The sequence below is a fragment of the Chelonoidis abingdonii genome, chromosome 3 (genome assembly GCF_003597395.2).
Source record: "Chelonoidis abingdonii isolate Lonesome George chromosome 3, CheloAbing_2.0, whole genome shotgun sequence".
Classification (NCBI taxonomy): Eukaryota; Metazoa; Chordata; order Testudines; family Testudinidae; genus Chelonoidis; species Chelonoidis abingdonii.
Window position 1 is genome coordinate 49,515,677 of NC_133771.1, and position 13,819 is coordinate 49,529,495.

At 47.9% G+C, this 13,819-nt stretch overlaps 1 protein-coding gene across 8 annotated transcripts in view; it reads right to left on the minus strand.

The window, feature by feature from the left end:
• DST (dystonin) overlaps positions 1 to 13,819 on the minus strand; it is a 465,365-nt gene that overhangs the window by 249,389 nt on the left and 202,157 nt on the right. The window lies entirely within an intron of this gene.

Sequence of the window (13,819 nt, forward strand, 5' to 3'; positions counted from 1 at the left end):
CCAGGACATTTCTTTTCAAAGTGGGAGACAGTTATACTGTGATAACATCCTATTCCATGGACTTTATTTGTATTAGCACTGGTATTATACATCAAATGTCTGGGGGGAATTAGTCTGGTGTATATGAATGCAGCCATTTGTATGGTTCCTGTTCATACGGACTGTTGCTCCTCTTACTGGTATTAAAAACTGTATTTTAATTAGCTTATAAAATAGACATAGAGCCTAATCCTGCATCCCCTCTTCAACAGCACTTCCATGAGGGGGGTTTGCACAACTGTGAAATGAAATTCAATTTTTTTTTTAAATAAAAGTATTGTCCTTGTAAAAAGGACTCTATACTTATATGAATAAACTGCTGTATCTGCACTCGCAAATGTAGCCCTCTATCTTTTCCTTTCTCAGGAAAGAAGATTCAAGATTCAGCAATGTGATTGGCTAGCACAGGGGTAGGCAACCTATGGCATGCATGCCAAAGGCGGCACACGAGCTGATTTTCAGTGGCACTGCCTGGGTCCTGGCCACTGGTCTGAGAGGCTCTGCATTTTAATTTAATTTTAAATGAAGCTTCTTAAACATTTTAAAAAACATATTTAAGTTACATACAACAATAGTTTAGTTATATATTACAGACTTCTAGAAAGAGACCTTCTAAAAACATTAAAATGTATTACTGGGACGCAAAACCTTAAATTAGAGTGAATAAATGAAGACTCGGCACACCACTCCTGAAAGGTTGCTGACCCCTGGGCTAGCACATATTTCATTTAGCACAATTAGAAATAAAAACTGGTTTATCCACCAACGCGTAATCGGTTCTAATGCAAAATGGTATGACTCCAAACAAAACACCAACACCATCTTGGGACAGAGTGCTGGAAGCTGGCAGGTGAGCCAGCACTCTGGCGACTTAGGCACCAATCATCTTCCCTGAAGAAGGCTGACGAGGGATGTGCAAGCAAGAAGGCTGATCAGGCTGGGAGGCTGGATGTGTCAATTAATCCAGCATCTGAGGGGTATAAGGGGTCCTACTCCTGGATGAATTCTGCACCACTACACAATGCAGGATTTTGCAGAAATTAATGGGTTTTTAGCACAATTTCCTTCCTCCCCCACCTCACAGAAATGAGCTGCAGTGCTGCTGGCCACCACGAGGGGCCACTGGACCCAGCACAGGAAGACACTGCTGGGGGGAAGGAAAGGGAGCTAGAGGGTTCCTGGCAGCTGCAATGCCCAGCACACCCTGAGGGAAGGAGATGGCGCACAGGAAACTCCATGCAAGCCTAGGACCAAGCATCAGGCTGTTTCTCCCTCTGGATACCAGGGCTCTAGGGTGTTGAGAGCACGAGTATCTGGGCAAGAGGGGCCCCACAGCTGGGCTCAGGGAGGAGAGGGTGTGGGTATCTGGGCTGGGGAGGCCCTGAAACTGGGATTTGGGGGGAGGAGGTGCAGGTATCTGGGGCGGGGAGGGCTGTGGCTGGGCTTGGGGAGGGAAGGGGGAACGGTTGTGGGTGTCTTGCCCCCTAAGGGTTGTGGGTGTCTTGCCCGGCTGGGCTGAGGCGAGGGAGGACAAGGAGGGGACAGAGAAACAGGAACTGGGCTGTCATAGGGGTTTCTTTAACTCTCTACTCCTAGGGGAATTTTTGTGTGTCTGTATTGTTACAGATATACTTGCTGACAGGTATTTTGAAATAAATTACCAGCAGAATTGAAAATGGCATGATTATGTAGTGTTATTTTGACAAATAACAACTGCAGAATTTTAAAATATTGTATATTATGTATTTTTTAAAATCTGTTGAATAAGCACTTCTTATAAACTGAACGTCTTCTCCTGCATTGCTTGGACACCCAAAATGCAAGTCAGCTTCAACTGGCATTTTTGATGTCTAGAGAATGTAGAATCAGATCTATGTTGAGACAGTAGGACAGGAAAAAAAAAAGGGGGTAAATAGCGGCTTTTGCTGGAATCGGAAGCCCTCCTCCCACCCCTCCACTCGGTGGGCATACTGGTCAAGACTTCCAAAAATGACCAGTGATTTTGTGTGACTCAGTTTTTAGGCATCCAATTTAATTTTCATCTAATTTTCAGAAGTTGGGTATTCAGCATCTTCTGAAAATCGGACCCCTTTAAAGTGGAAATCCAAAAATTAAGGCAGCCATAATCAATGGTCACTTTTGAAAATGTTGGCCATTATGTTTTTTTGTTTTAATTATAAAAATGGGCCTTATTCTGCTTTTACTCTGCCCTACTCAGGGGGAGTCCCTTTGACCTCAAGAATTAAGAATTGGCCCTATATGGCATTCACATTTCCTAATAGCAGGCTATCTTCTTGTACTCTCTAAGAAGAGATCAAGGTTTGGGGGGAAGGAAAAAAAAAAAGAATATGGACAACTGGCTAAGAAATTCAGTGTTTCTGATTACTGTCAAGTGCTGCTGAATATTCATGAATAAACATAGTGGTTTAATGTGGCTGCTTTGCTTGTTAATGTACTAATTATGTATAACAGTCTACTGTTCTCTAATGTTAATGACAATAGCTGTATTGCAAAGACAATTGAATTATTTTATTTATTTATTTATAATTATTAATACTTGCTGGATGTATTAAAGTATCTTCCTAGAGATAGACAAGAAACCTGTGTGTTTAACACTCATTTTATAATGAGCTAACTATGCTTGCTAGCTATTTTTGAGAGTGAGACAAGGTCATCACCTCTCCATTTACAATACTTTCTATTATTCTTTGTTCTACATAAACTAAAATAGAGTTACATTAAGAGCACTCTCTTACATAGGTTTTCTATTCTCAAGGAACCAGTGAAACAGACAAGGTCAAAGAGAATTTACAACCGGTCATTACCAGAAATAAGAGCTTTCACAACTATGCATTTATGCCATCCTGTCTTAACACACGACTAATGAAAGTGTAAGCGATAAAATGACAAAGATTGAAACAAAAGAAAACAAGGTTAACTAATCATTGCTTGCTGAGACTTGTGTCACTGAAGTTAACACAGAATGTGCAGTTAAATTGGAGATTCAGAAATGGGAAACTGAGGTTTCCCTCTAAACCAGACAGCTAAGACTTAGAAATATGATTATCCTAAAGCATGACAGGAAGCTACCACTGAACTCCAAGTGAAAACCTGGGGAATAAATCTGGACCCTGATGACACCAGTCACAAGACCTTAGACAGAAGCCATCCTGGACCACGATGACAAGCTGACCACACCTGAAGTGAAGCTGAACACCATTAGCAAGTATGAAGACCCAGATATCCAACTGGCCACCTGTGGCTGTATGTTAGATAAAAACAAAGCAAAGGGCCAAATTCAAACCCACTGGAGTTAAGGATGAATTTCCCCAAAGAGTATTAAAGAGAGACTACAGACAGAATTTATCTGAAACACAAGCACACATCAACAGGTGAAAACTATATCTATTAACACTGAAGTTGATTATAACTTGATTTGTGTCTGTGTGCAAGGCTTGCGTGCAAACAAGAGGTTAAGATTAAGATATCAAACGGCCATGGAAGGTTATTGCTTAACTCATGGCATTCATCCGTTTACTGGTATATAAACATAGCCTCCTTTTACTATAATCAAGAATATCCTTATGTGATTGCCTAACTTGTATTCTTTTATTGACTTTGAATTGCTGTGTTACTGCTTATGGTGACATCACCAGCAGAAAGCCATGTGGGTCATTAGTTTGCAGCACTGTGTTCACCCAGTTTTTATACACAGAGTTACATTTTTGATTTATTCTTTATAATTCCTTGCCATGTAGTTAGCAGGAATAAAGCAGACTCTAAACTGACTCCAGAGTCTACTATCTTTAAATAACATGAGCAAAACTGGGTTTTAATGAGTTAAGACAGACTTTTAAATTGTTTCTTTATGGTCTCTTTTTGCCTCTACAGCACAGCAGAATCAGCACCAATGGGGCTTGCCACAGTTAACTAAAAGTGTTGGTCCTCAGTACAACAGCAACTTTCTTATCAGAAACCAGACAGGAGATCTACCTTGAGTAGCACAGCAGAAAGTAGACCACATACAGGACTCTACACAAAGAGCTAAACATATGCCAAATACAACCTGAAACTTAAAATTGCTTATCTGAGCACCAAAGAAGGGCCTCAGAAGGGAAACCAAGAGGACTACCTTCCAGCATAAACAGAAGCTCATCTCCACAGTTGTGTCAGCTTATTCGTGCAATTACTGCCTCAAAATCAGAAAGAGCTGCTAAGCTTGTGGGTACCATGCAGGTACCCAACAACTCACAGATTTCAGCAACAGAGAAAGACCCAGGAAAGGGATATGGAAGGTATCCGGTGAGATGACTTCAGGCAAAGTAAAAAAGGAACATGCTGTTAGCGGGTGAGTTTATGAGGCCTACCCAGCTACAGCTAGAGAGAATCAACCAGATGAGCCAAATGGCAATGTAATGTACCATGTTTAGGAGCGCAGTCTAAATATGACTGTCCAGTCCAACAGCTCAAATGGCTATTGCCTTTGCTGAGGCAAGGTGGTTTAGAGAATATCTGTACTGGACCAACCTCTGTTGATGAGAAAGATAAACTCTGAGCTACACAGAGCTCTTCTTCATTGCATGTTGCCTTTGTTGTGATTCTGATAGCTGCAACAACTCCAGAAAATCCAGCCCAGTTTTTTTAGCTCAGGTTTAGCAAATATGACAAGTTGCTGGATGTGAGTTCTTTTGGGGGACAAAAATAGGGCAAGTATCTCCTTTAAAAGCTGTCTTTTATGCTCCAATGCTTCATGTTGGGAATCAAAAATCTCAAGGGTATGTAGCTTAATTCATCCCCTCTAACGGCCAAAGATTAGACCACTGACTGTGTTGACTCCATCTTTAAATCTTTGAAAAGATCAGTCCTTGACCTTCCGCTGTCTGTTTTAAATCAGGAGCAGATTAACCATGAATCCTTGGGATGTGGCCCAGTGTCTGGAGTGAGTTCAAGGCCAGCCAACTCTGCTACAAGACCAAAAATAGGCATGAAAGGAGGATGGCAGGAGGAACAGCCCAACTCCCAGAATCTCAATCCCATATCCACGTGATCAAAGCACAGAGCGCAGAAAAGCAGGCAGCATGCCTCATAGACTGCTGCCAGCCAAGAGGAGGAGTTAGAATAACCAAAGCAGAAGAGGACACATGGATGCTGGGCGTCAAAATTTCACATTATGACCATTTAATAACCTGATAAAGGAAATAGGAAGGCCATGGTAGTTGGGCAGCCTTTGTGTGTCTGTCTATTCAGGTGCTCACATGTCCTTCACCACAATGACAATAGAGCATTTCACAATTATTAGTGGATGTTATCCTCTAAAACACCCCTACGAGGTAAGGGACTATTATCCCCATTTTAAAGATGGGGGATGGTATCACACAGCACATTTGTATTTGAGGTGGGAAGCTGAATCCAGAGTAGCTGGGACTGGGACACAGGTCTCCTTATCTTTATTATTATTTGTATTACCCTAGCACCTCGGGGCCCAAGTCACAGATTGAGACTCCATTATACTAGCTGCTGTACAAAAACAGAACAAAAAGAGGGTTCCTGCTCAGGGTGATGGGGCGAATCTCCAGCATCTCAGCCTGGTGCTATATCCAATAGAGGTTTTCAGACTTTTTAGGCTGTGTACCCCTTTCCAAATAATGTAGTCTACAGTGTACTCCCATCTGAGCAGGGTCATAATACACTTATGATTAGAATGCCAAATCTTACTAAATAAAGTGTGTTGTCCGCCATTACAGGATTTTTCTCGCGTATCCCTTGACGAGAGCTTGCGTACCTCTAGGGATATGCATACCCCAGTTTGAAAACCACTGCACTAGACCATCCTTCCTACTCTTGTCTGCAAGGAAAACAGTTACACGACTGAGTCAATAGACTAACAGACTGCCTTGAGACAGATTGAGGAAGAATCAACTGGCAAACAAATTAGCATGGAGCAGAGACCAGAGTAAGGGTATGTCTACACTACTCCTGTGAGCATGCTTCCCAGAACATGTAGACAGATATGCCTTAGCTCTGCTCAGGCCAGCATGCTAAAACTAGCAGTGCAGCCAAGGTTAGCATGGGCAGCGGCTCAAGCTAGCTGCCTGTGTACAACCCACCCAGATCCTCAGGATATGTTCTCGGGCAGCTAGCCAGAGTCACTGCCTGTGCTACTTCTCACTACATTGCTACTTTTAGCATGCTAGCTGAAGCAGAGCTAGCACCTGCCTGTCTATCTGTGCTGGGAAGCACACTCCAAGCTGCAGTGTAAACATACCCTAACAGGCAAGAATACCAATGGCAAAAACACATGCTGGCTGATCAGAGGAAAGAGATAATGCCAGCCCACACTGCATCTAAAAGAATGATGCTTTCTCTGCATTTTATTATCCAGGGTGTGCAGGGCTGGATGGAACATGGGCTGCTGGGATGGGACACAGGTTAAGGATATGGGTGGCATATGAAGACGAGTCTGACAATGGGAAGCTGAGGAAAATAAAGTCTGTTGGGTGATAGTTTGGAAGTGCCTGAGACTCCTGAAGTTTGGCAGATTTGGGGCCTTTTTAATCTGGAAGTTATTTTCCTTCTTTCTTAAATCAGCTGTAATTAAGATGAGTGCAGGTCAGCTGGGAGTATTTTTAAATTCATGACATTGGAAACAAAAGTTCATGCATTTATACAGATGACATTTTGCAAAATTTGTACATATATTTACAGGATCAGATTCTACCTTTATTTATATCTGTGCAACTCTATTTTTATTGGAGTTGTATAGATATGAAGGAAGAATTTGCTACACAGGTCTGGTCTACACTGGGGGGGGTTGGGAGAGGGAGGGGTCGATCTAAGTTGTATTATAGTATTATTATATGTTAGATCCCTCACATTCACTCTCCCTTGGGTTTACTTACATCCCGTGAACCTGATTATCCCATCAACTGCATCAAGCTACCATGGACTTCAAAAGAAGTTGTGTGCAGGCAACTGATGAGAGGATCAGACTCCAATGTGTAAAGAAATCTATATTATAGAGCAAAGGTATTTAACTTAAAAATCACCTCTGAATTTGGTCCAGAAAGTGCACCTACTCATGTGTGAAGAGGCAGAACTCCCAACAATTTGAATTTCTAATTTTTAGTTATTTCATATTTCCTAAAGTGGTTTAATAGTTATTTATTTTTAAAACTCTAGTTCTGTTCAAGTCTCACACATTAGATCACAGCTAGTGCATTTTGGTACGACATAATGTACAGGTTGGTGGAAACATTAAATGAGACTTTGGATTAGATCTGCAACTGCAACTCAAGAAGTTTCCTATTTAAGTCTTGTGCAGTTAGCCAGCTCATGGAAAATAATGGTCAACACCTCGTCAAAGTGGTTCACATAATTTATATATTTATTTCCCTCATTATTCTTTATAGATAGAGACTGTTACTTGAGGGATTTACTCTCATCATCATTTTACATGCACCCAAAACTCTCCTTGGTGCTTCACAATAGTGATAACAAAATAACCAACAGGCCAATTCTGAAGGTGCTTATGCACAAGACACAAATAGTTCTAGTGAATATAAGGATACTTAACCCCTACCTGTTCCAATTTTCATAAATACATATATGAACACAGCATTTTTCCTATATATTTATGCTCCTTCCTAGTCCTGTTTAGGATTTACAGTTAGAAAGCTTATGCATTACATCATATACCTCCAGTGCCATTGTCGAACCCTAATGTTGAGAACCAATTCTATACCACATACTGTAAAGATGAATGATACTGTACACAATCCAGCTACTGTGCAAAAATTATAATGCCAGTCCAGTGTGATCAAGTATTACCATCACGTGTTGCCTTCTAAATGAAATGTTTTTAACAGATCTGTATTTTTAGAAAATGTTGGAAGTAATATTTTTTCAATTTTCAAAATCAGCAGAAAACTGCAACTCCAAAAGACGCAAAAACAATTGTATTTTTCTGATCTTATTGTTCAAAAAAAGAAGCCTGTATGTGAGCAACAAAACAAGACCCTTTTTTTAAGAACTGAAAGAAATGCACAAAAAGCATTGTTTTTTATGGAATTAACCATAAAATAGGCTACTTTTGTGATCTCTCTACAAATAGGGAATGAGATGTCTAACTAACTAGCTTATGATTCAATATGTGTATTTGATCATATAAGTCATCAGAATTTTCAAACACTGGAGAAGGGAGATAACATGGTTACTCACCTTTGTAACTGTTGTTCTTCGAGATGTGTTGCTCATATCCATTCCAGTAGGTGTACGCGCTGCACGTGCACGTTCGTCGGAAGACTTTTAACCTAGCAACTCCAGCGGGCCGGCAGGTCGCCCCCTAGAGTGGCGCCGCCATGGCAGGGAATATATACCCCTGCCGGCCCACCCCGCTCCTCAGTTCCTTCTTGCCGCGACTCCGACAGTGGGGAAGAGGGCGATGTGGAATGGATATGAGCAACACACTCGAAGAACAACAGTTACAAAGGTGAGATCGTGTTTTCTCTTCGAGTGATGCTCATATCCATTCAGGTAGGGTGATTGCCAAGCCTTACCTAGGCGTGGGTCGGAGAGAGAGGTTCACAGTGCGCAACCACGCAGAGCAAAGGCTGCGTCATCCCTGCTGCTGACCAGGGCGTAATGGAAGCAAATGTGCACGGAGGACCAGGTCGCTGCCTGCAGATCTTCCTGGACGGTACTCGCGCAAGGAACGCCGTCGATGATGCATGGCTCTAGTACAGTGCGCCGTTACTGGCCCGAAGAGCGGGCCAGTCGAACACGCCCGTATACACACGTCACCACGAGAGATCCTCTGCGAGGAGACATGGCACCCCTTAACATCGTCAGCTACGGCACAAAGAGTTGGTGTGAATTTACGGAACGGGTTTGGTCCACTCTATATAAAAGGCGAGACGCGCCCACGCTGTCTAGGAGTTAACTGTTGCTCCCTGCGAGAGAATGAGTTTCGGAAGATAACCGGTAGGATATGCCTGGTTGACATTGAGGCCGAGACAAACTTTGGGAGAAAGGCGGTGTGCGGCCTCAGTTGTACTTTGTCCGATGGAACCACCGTTATGGGGCTCCACACAAGAGACGCCGCAGCTCTACACGCGCCTAGCAGAAGTGATGGCACCCGGTGCTGTCTTCCAGACAAGTAGAGGAGGACAACATAGCCGCGGCTCAAACGGGGGGGACATAAGAGTGGACAACCCAGGTTAGATCCCCAAGAGGGGCTGTGGGTGCGGACCTGGGGGTTAAAGACGCTCCAGCCCTTTAAGGAATCTAGTCACCATCGGTGTGGAGACAGACGGCATCGACGCTCCTGGGTGGAAGGTGGAGATAGCCGCTAAGTGAACCCGAAAGAGGATACCGCCAGGCCTTGCTGCTTGAGCGACCAAAGGTAATCGAGACGAATGGATGGAAACATCGTGGGATGAAGCAACCTCTCCGCGCACCAGCACGTAAAACGTTTCATTGGCTACGTAGTCGCCTCGTAGACGGCTTCCTACTTCCAGAAGTACTTGCCTCATGGGGAGAGCAATGCAACTCGGACCTATCAGCCATGCAGAGCCACGCTGAGAGTGCAGCGACTGGAGGTCCGGTGACAAGCCAGCTCTGTTTTGCATGATCAGATCAGGTAAAGGGGCAGGGGAACAGGGTCCGCTATGACAGTCCAGCAGCAGAGAGAACCAATGCTGCCGGGGCCATGCTGGACGATCAGAATCAAGTGGGCCCTGTCCCTGCGCACCTTCAGAAGGACCTTGATCAACAGGAACAGAGGAACGCATAGAAGAGTGCATCACCCACGAATCAGAAAGGCGTCTGCCACCGAGCCCGGCTCGCGACCTTGAGAAAAGCAAAACATCGGGCACTTCCTGTTCCTGCGGGAATGCAAAGAGGTCCATATGGGGATACCCCCACCTTCGGAAGAGCGCAGGGCGACGTCCGGCGAAGGACCATCATGGGAGCAAAAGGACTGCTGAGACGATCGCAGGGTTCCGAGCCCCGGGAGAAAGGAAGTGACTAGTGAACCGAGTCGGCTATGCAAAGTCCACAACGTCATGGCCTCCCGACAAAAGAGAGGAGATCTCGTTCCGCCTGCTTGTTCCATAGATACCGCCGTTGTGTTGTCGATAAAACCGAAACACAACGCCCTGGACTCGCGATGGAAACGCTTGACAAGCAAGGCGGACGCCCTCAATCTCGCACGTTGATATGGAGGGCGAGTTCGGGAGGAGACAGCGACCCTGGTCCGCAGGGTACCTAGGTGAGCTCCCCATCCCGTCCGACGCGTCGTTGTCACGGACAGCGAGGCTGGGCGGAGGAACGAAGCCCACACACACGACGGACTGCTCAGCCACCATGGAAGAGAGGAGGACGTCCTGGGAATCGTGATTACTGATCTAACAGACGCCTGGCCGGACGGAGGCTGGTAGGATGAGCCAGGACTGGAGGGCCGGAGCGGAGTCGAGCATGCGCCGAACGAATGTGCACCGCATGTGGCCCAAGAGTGTCAGGCAAGTACGCATGAAGGTTGAAGGTGCTGCCTGCAGCCTGTGGATGATGCTGTCAAGCGGAACGCGACAGGGAAGAACGGCCGGCTGATGGTGGAGTCTAGAACTGTGCCGATAAACTCTATCCTCTGAGTAGGGATAGAGTGGGACTTCTCGGCGTTGTAGCATCAGCCTAGACTCGAGAAAAGGCGGCTGATCATGCGGACGTGCGCAGGGACACGGTCCTCTGAGGGTCCCCGGATAAAGCCAGTCGTCGAGGTAGGGACACATGCACCGACTGCAACGAAGAAAGGCGACGACTAAGCCATGCATTGTAAACACTCTTGGGCCGTCGAGAGGCCAAACGGAGGACCGTGAATTGACAGTGCGGCCGCTGACAACGAAGCGAAGGAACCTCGATGGGCAGAAAGATAGCTATATGGAAATAAGCGTCTGCATGCTGAGGGCGGCGTACCAGTCTCCGGGATTCCAGGTGAATAATGTCCCAAGGAAACCATGCGGAACTTCAACTTGACCAGGTATTGTTGAGCTCTCGTAGGTCAGGATGGGTCTGAGACCCCCTTGGCCTGGAGGTCAGAAAGTAACGGAGTAAAATCCCTGCCTTCTCGTTCTCTGAACCTCCCTATGGCCCCTTGTCAGAAGCGTTCACACCTCCTGGAGGAGGATCTGCTAGTGAGAGGTCCCTGAAGAGGACGAGTGAGGGGGGCGGGAGGGCGGGTACGAAGCAAAATGTAGTGGTATCCAAGCCGCAGCGTGCGGAGGACCCAGCGTCTGAAGTAAGCTGGCACCACGCTGGAGGAAAACTAAAGAACGGTTTGGAGAAGGAGGGATGGATCCGTGAAGGAACTGGTACAGCGCCCTCGCGCACCTTCAAATGAGGCTTCGGCCCGGAGGAAGGCTTGGAGGACCTTGGCTCTGGACCCCTGGTTACCCGATTGTCTGTGCCGCCGTCTATTCACCGCCTTGGCAAAGTCTGCTTTGCCTGGTTGGGGTAAGGCTTGCTGCGCTGAGGCCTGAATGGTCTACGCTGGGTAACCGGCGTATGCATCCCTAGAGCACGCATAATGACCCTATTATCTTTGAGGTTTTGCAGCCGAGGGTCAGTCTTGTCGAAACAGGCCCTGGCCCTCAAACGGAAGTCCTGGATGGTATATTTGAGTTCCGGGGAAGGCCAAGACTGAAGCCACGAGATGCAGCGCATAGTGACTCCGGAGGCCAGAGTTCTGGCGGCCGAGTCTGCTGCGTCCAAAGCAGCCTGTAGGGAAGTGCGTGCGACCTTTCCACTCGTCAAGGAGAGCGGCGAAATCCTGACGAGCGTCTTGTGGAGGAGCTCCTTAAATTATCAGCGCCACCCAGGTGTGTATCGAGTAGCGCTGAGCAGAGCTTGCTGGTTGGAGATCCGCAGCTGCAGCTCCTGTGGATAGACCTTGCGGCCAAGCAGTCCATACGTCTCGCCTCCTTAGACTTGGGGCCGGAGCTTGTTGTCCATGGCGTTCCCTTCATTCACAATTGAACAACGAGGAACATGGAGCGGGTGGACATATAATATCAAGCCTTCGAAGGACATTGTATTACGCTCCACACCCCGAGCAGCGGGGGGAACGGAAGCCGGTGAATGCCAGATGGTTGTGGAGTGGCTGTGACGTTCCTTGTGAAGGGCATGGCGACACGAGTGGGCGCGTCGCCGAGAGTATGCTCACGACCGGGGTCCTCGATCTCGGAGACTTCCTCAGCCTGGATGTTCATATTTTGTGCCACCGCGCCTGAGGAGATTCTGGTGTGCCTAGGTCCAGGGGGGGGACTGGGAGTCGTCCCCGCCACCGCCTTCATCTGGTGAGGCGACAGAGGAGAGGACCTGGCAGGACGCGTCTGGTGCGTCCTGAGCTGGAGCACTGGCTCTACTCTTGCGGGGCAGCTCCAGCATGCCGGAGGATGGACAACCGCTTCTTCCGTGGGGATGGGAGGAGAGCTGAAGAAAGTAGCCTCCGGAGCCCTGTGCTCTGAGGACAGACGATCGTGGGACTTTGCTGAGGGCCCTGGGCCTATGATATGCCCAGGGGGTCCAGTAACCCCATCTGCGCGGACCTGCTCCTGCTCGACCCTCGAAAAGAGCGGGCAGCGGGTCTTTCAGCTTCTCAGGTAACAGCACTGTCCGCCCGCGAAGCAGACAGATCCTGGCGAGGAGCATTTGAGGGCCTGGGGACAGTCGCACGGAGATGGTAGGGGCCCACGTTGCAGATGGCGAAGACATCCTCGGTGCCGGAGATCGGTGCCGTGAGCCATACCGCGCCCTGCGATCGAGACCGGGACCTGCCACCAGCTCAGTTGCCAGGATGTCGACCGGATCTGGACCTGATGGCGGGAACGACTTCCCGAGCTCCCGGTGCCATAGTAAACGGTGCTCGGACCAGACGGTGCCGCGGAGTATCGGGATAGGCCGAAGATGGACTGCGCGCGGCGAGAGTACGACCGTTCCGTGTGGAGAGCGGTGCCGGACTGCGCAGCGGCTGACGTGAGCGAGACTCCCTGTGCCGAGATCGTTGCCGGGATTTTGACCGGTGCCGAGCCGGAGAGTCCAGGGACGGCAGCTCGCATCGGATGTGGCTTGCCCTTTGATGTAGAACCCGCACGGCGTGCTGGGGTTGGGGCAGCACGAGGCTCTGTTAAGGCCATGAAGGTCTCGGGGTGGACGGGACCATCAGCCTAACCCATTGGCGTGGGAGCTGGAGGGACGGGACTCGACTGTTTTAACCCGCCGGGCCCGGAGTCGACGAGTCCTCTGGGCAGCAAACACGGCCGGCGGTCGGACGGTGCTCCTTTCAGGGCTGTTTAGCCAGTGTGTGAGGCGGACGTATTTCGAGGGCCTCTTCCCATGAGCCGAAGTGCCGGTAGAAGGCATGATGCCTGTGGCGGTTTTGGCGGCCCGAGATGAGATCACGGTGCCGGAGCCGAAGTGTGCACTCGGTGCTGAGACGCTAGGGTTAAGTGCCCACGTCCATCAGGAGCGTCTTGAGGCGCTGGTCTCGCTCCTTCTTGGTCCTCGGTCTGAAGGCCTTGCAAATGCGGCACTTCTCAGAGATGTGCGATTCCCCCAGGCACTTCAAGCAGGCGTCGTGGGGATCGCTGGTGGGCATCGGCTTTTTACAGGCCGATCACGGTTTGAACCCCAGCGAACCAGGCATGAGCCCAGCGCCGGGCCCGGGAGAGGGCTAGCGCCCTGAACCCGCTAACTATATACACTAGAACTATAAACACTATATACTATA